Source organism: Channa argus, chromosome 3 (assembly GCF_033026475.1).
Source record: "Channa argus isolate prfri chromosome 3, Channa argus male v1.0, whole genome shotgun sequence".
Lineage (NCBI taxonomy): Eukaryota > Metazoa > Chordata > Actinopteri > Anabantiformes > Channidae > Channa > Channa argus.
The window spans coordinates 11,033,274-11,039,273 of record NC_090199.1 but is presented as its reverse complement, the minus strand read 5'-3'; positions in this window follow the sequence as shown (position 1 = coordinate 11,039,273).

The window sequence follows — 6,000 nt, the reverse complement described above, 5'->3', positions numbered from 1 at the left end:
AGTGTTTTGCAAGTCATTAGAGGTTTAAACTGTGAAGTAGAGACTTTAGACTGCACTGTATGTTATGATGGAAAATAATTTGGTGGTGTGGATATATCACAGTCATAAATGACTAAACCTCTGGTTGCTAAGCATTCAACAAAGACAGGTACAAACACATGACACCTCTCTGTTTGGCCACTGGTGAAGTTGTCACACTTGGGTATGCAAACATTTGCTAAAATACGACCTTCTCTCCTCTGCTGCTTGCTAATGAGCATCCAGGCACAGTGATTTAAAGATGTGCAGCATTTAGCAGTTGATTTTACAATAAATGCAATGATTTTCCTCCAGCTTTTATATTACGCTCTCAAATTTTTGCCTGCACCGGTGGTCCACAGCAGTGAAAAATCAACATGTAGTTTACAGTAACTGAGCTGTACCCCAACTATCTGCGACTGTCTATGACCAAACTGTCACAAACTATTTTGGTCACAGGATAATGTGGCACTATATCCATCCAGGATTAGCTAGATGATGTTTAAAGTAAAACAAAGAAAACAACTGTGATTATTATACAGGTAAACACACTGGTGGAGAAGAAAAATCAAACATTTTTTGTTACATATGTAAAAGGAAAGTAGCGTGATTTTACATCAGAGTATCTTAGTGATAATAGGGGTGTATTTAATTATTAAAATGCCTTTTATTTGCCTATTCTTTTAAACATGGAGAGTAATATTTTTATTTTTGTTAAATTTGGTTTTACAGGAAAAAATGTATTGCCTGTGAAGAAAAAGCAACCTCCTCCACAAACTTGTTACATTTTGTGTTTTACCACAGTGCCTATGAACACATATACATGTACCATAAGTATAGGGATAACGAAGTAATGCAAACGAAGCAGTGTCATTTCAGGCCAAGCACTGAAGTCACATTTGTATTAGCTAATTGGCAATAGTTGTTCCACACATGCTTCACTGGCTCATTCGCTGCTGTGTGGTTAGTCACATCCAGTCATATATCTATTATAATCTGGCACTTCTCACTGTTACTTATCTCCACTGCCTCAATGTCTTCTTGATATTATTGATTTATTAGTCCGAAATGTATTTGTAATGAGGTGATCACATTCTCAGCATAAAGCTTGTTGTAAGTAAGATTGCCCCTTTCACCAAATCTAATTTTAAATTATGAGCGTCTGACGTGATGTGTTCAAAATGTACCTTTCAAAGTAATTACTTAGTGACTGGTATAAAGCCACCAACTTATCAGAACTTTGACAGATATACAGTACAAATGTTAAGTGATTAAACTCAGATTTGCTGTAATGCAAACCAAATGTTCATGTTTCTACGTTAAAACCGGACAAAGAAATCATCAGACAACCGAAAGGCATCTCCTCCCCTGACTAATGTCCACATTTTATTCATTGAATAACTAAATAACACAGTGTAAAACATGAAGCAGGTTCAAGAGTGTGCAACATTACTGATGGGATCCAACCGCAATAGCACTGTCCAGTTGAGCACACAAATATTTGGAGTACACAGTGATACTTGGCAGTCTCCTTCCTCTTGAAACAGAATGCAGGCCGCAGGTTGTGAAAGAATGGAAGGAAAAAAATCCACTTTGCCAAGGAAAGACAAGTGTTGAAATGCATCTGAATGTTGCACTGTGGTGTACAAATGATTTATGATCAATCTATCCTGTGATTTTCTTACTGGTTTATCTCACCAGTATTGTAGAGTTCGGCCAACCCTCCCTTGGACGTCAGAATTCACAGAGCTCTTTTGGTGGGCCACGATACGCCACAAGAGCATAAAGGCTCAGTCAATTTAGCATCTTAATAAAAAACATGCCACATGGCTTTTACGTCTTGGCCTGTAACATCATAACAACCTTACTAATCAAAGACATTGTGTCTAAAGAATACTGATTCCAGTTGTGACCCAATGTTGGCAAGACTCACTCCCTCAATTTCTTTTTTGCCAAAGACAGAATGAATAAGTCAGGTTTTAAAGCGTATTAACATAAATTCTACATCTTTGAGCGTCAACATCAAACACCTGCTCATGCAGGCCACCGTGATACTGCTGTTCACAATTTTGATTTATAGTAATTGAATATAAAACCTGTTCAAGACAGATCTCTAAAAGGGTGAAAGTTAGAAAATTAGACGAAAAAAATAGAAAATAGAAAATTAGACGAAACATTTTCACTCACCATAGTGTATATCTATGACTTTATTTGCCTGGATTTCAGATTTCCCACTGTAATGCAAAGAAGGCAAACAGAATATCTTCTTTGGTTATTTACAGTCTACAGCCTGTCCCCAACTTCAGCCCAGTGGGTTTGTACTTAGGCACAGTGGTGCTATGAGAGTGCAAACAAGCTTACAGTGACAATGGTTCATGTGATAATGAAATGCAGGTGTGATGTTCCCTATGTTCACAGTCTTTGTTTAGAGGCTAATGGGAATGGCAGTAGTGTAAAGGTATTTAAAATATCAATGATAATTAAGATTTTATGTTATGTAACAGGTGAGAGTCGTGTAAGTATTTTGAGCAAATACTCTAAAAGGAGGAAGCCAGGCAATGTTACAATACCATGACAAAATCTTTGTATGGAGGAAAAAATGGATCGACAAGTAACTGGATTTTGAAACAGGTCACTAGGTGGTTAGTGTTGTTTTGTTTTAATCATGACGGTTATTGTTTTATAACATGCTCCATGTGTTGTAATTGTTGTAACACTGGTAATGAAGGTCATCATCCCACTAAAAAAAGGGAGCCGTTCCAGCACTAACATAACATGTCATGAAGACACATACGACACTACTCCTGCCTGTAACTGAGGTCCCAGGTATCAGAGTTGAACAGTTTGTGTATCCACACTTCGAGTTGGAAGGTGCCATCATCGTCCTAATGCACAGAGCATACTCCCACCTGGATAACTGTGAGAGTTATGTTCTTTGACTCCTGAAGTGCATTTAACAGCATTAAGCCCCATTTGCTTGCTGTAAAGCTGCAGGAAATGCAGGTTTACAGTGAGATTGTGGAGTAGATCACTGACTACCTCACTGAGTGGTCACAGTTCATTTATTTAGATGGCTGTTTGTCTGATTTGGTGATGAGCAGCACCAGAACACTCCAAAGAACAGATTCCACTGTCTTATGGTGCATTTCTGCCTGTCTCACTGACATCTCTGCTTGGATTTGAAAGATACAACTCCAAGCTCAAGTTCTAGTCTTCCGAGCCAGACCTTCCGTGAATTACAGCATCAGCATCAACAGGATTTTCAGTCCCGATGACCAGCTAAGCTTAATTGACCACAACCCTCCATCTCTCAAGCATGCAGACTTGCTCTTTACAACATAAGAAGATCAGACCCTACCTTCCTCAATGTGTTGTTGTCATGTCTCATCTTGACTATGGCAATGGCCTACTAACATTGCTACTTGCATCGACAATCAAACCTCTCCAGAAAATTAAAAATGCAGTAGCACATCTCCTTTTTAAGCGGCCAAAGAGCAAGTGCCAACCACTGTTTATACCTCTGACTCTCACCTACAAAGTGGACAACAGCCAGCAGCTAATCCGTCTCCCTCTACACTTTGGCAACAAACAGCATCAGATGGTTTCCACTCCAAATAGCAAAATATCCCAAGCAAAGCTGTTCACCTCACTGTACTATCTGATAGTGGACTGAGCTACCAAACTCTGCACACTAAGCAGAGTTCTGCACCTTCCGTTAATTTAATATAAATAAAACAAAACAACAAAATCTTTTTTCATTATCCGTTACTTCCATTGCACGGAAATGAAATATTTTTCATGGGTAGTTTTTATCTCTTTGCTTTTAATGTCATTTTTCTGATTTGCATCTTACTTTGGATAAAAACATAAACCAAATGACTAAATGTAAATGTATGTATTTCCAGAAAAACATCATTGAACTGAAAATCTATGACAGTGTGTTGTGTTGATTATTCTAGTAAGAGTAAGAGAGCACTGATGCCGTAAGTTAAAATCAGTTACAGGGGTCTTTGAGGATATGGTCATGCATAGAATTCAAACCTTTGCTTATAGTCCTGTTAAACATAAGACAAACCACTGTCTCCCTGATGAGGAGGGGATGGATAAGCAGCAGAGGAAAGCATTTTATCAGCGCCTTTGTACATCTCAAGTCATGTAAGTATACTTTAAGTCTTTGGTGGTCCAATACTGCTGTCACCATCTGGAATGTAGCACAGTGGTGACTGGACCAAAAAATTCTGTTCTGAAGCTTTGCAATTAGCTGAAGATAAACTTGGGTTTAAACTGCCTGGATTTATCCTTTGTTTCTTAAATTATTTACAAAATGATCTTTCCCACAAGAAAGTACAAACATGTAGCTTGTGTTTATGGTCATTGACTTTTATTAATTTGTTGTCTGCTTTGAATGGCTATGAGAGCAGTATGAAGATAATGAAGCAGTGTTTATGTTTTTGAGAACTTAGTGTTAATAGGCCTGCAACTGTTTGTATGTTTTGTATGCTTGTGCAAAGTAGATGCACACGTATGCAGGATGTCTGCAGGTTCCAAACCATATGGGACACAGCCTGTCTAGGCTCAATGTGTCAATGTGACAGAGAGTTTGAGTAATGGGAGGGGGACAAACAGTGGCAGACGGGGCAGTGACCCCGTTCGTCCAGAAATGAACCCTGCTGGGAGAGGTCTGAGGCCAGGGACACAACTGCTCAGTCACACTCAGGGTGTTTACATCCACATTTTTGATGATTTCTGGATTATCTTGATTTTGTAAAAGGTGTTTAAATGGGAATTCTCAGTCAGATAAGGAGATTAAGCGACACCTAGCTAAAACCGACCCATTTCTACTACATAAATGCAATTTCTTGGCCATGTATCGCCTACATTAATTTTTGTATTTCCATTGCTTGTACAAGTGTCCATGTACTGGGAAAGTACTAGTGTTAAAAACATGGGACAGAAAATAAATACAGTTGCCAGTAGCAATGCATTCTTGTGTCCAACACAATAAAATTCAATGATTCAATAAAGTTCAACAAAAACTGACAGATTAATAAATCTGTTTCAGACGTTTAATAGACGATTAATAAATCTGTTTCAATGATTTCCTCATTAGAATTAGATTTTTCTAGTAAAATGTTTTCCTGTATGCACAAAACCATCAGAACTGACTCAAATATGCTGTCACTGGGGCTAAAACAGAGACCACCTTCTGGCACAGCTTTCATTGTGGTGCTAATGGAAACCTTAAGGCCATGAAGACACATGCAACTAACATGCAGTTGTGCAGGTCCAATTTGGAGACTTGTAGCTATTAAGGTGTTAGATGATATTTAATAGCAGCAGCAAGGTGGTAATGTACCTGACATAAATAGGCCTAATGAAATACGTTGTGGTTTGTTGGTATCAGACTGAGTTTAGAGTGAGTGAGGATAACAAAAGCATTACCAAATCTGGCACATTACAATTATTAAGCTGTTGCATCAAAGCTACCACCAAATACCTTCCGCGGCTAATGTGAATCAACAACACAAAAGAGATCACAGTTTGAATTACATTTAGGGAGGCAATATGAAAATGTATACTGTAATAATTGGGCAGTCTTTTCTAGCAGACATACCTTGGACGATCTGAAAGGGATTAGAACAAAAACATCCTGACAGGAGAGGCTGGCACATTATAAAAATGACTCATGCTTGGTAATCAGATCCCAGACAAAAGGGAAGTTTTCACTTCAGCTTTTTGATATAAAAGGACAAGGTCCAGACTAGGAAATATTACTCTGAAATGAGACCTCAGGACAATTCCCTGGGACATTAAAACACAGTTGGTTCCCAAACAGTGACCTTTGTATCCATGGATGAAAGGAAAAACTCTCCATCTGATTCCACACCACACCTAACTGCCTTCTCTATTCGCCTCTTTCCTTTTCTGTTGTAAAACAATCCCATTGCAAAGAGATTGTGTGAACTGGGATTTCACAACTGA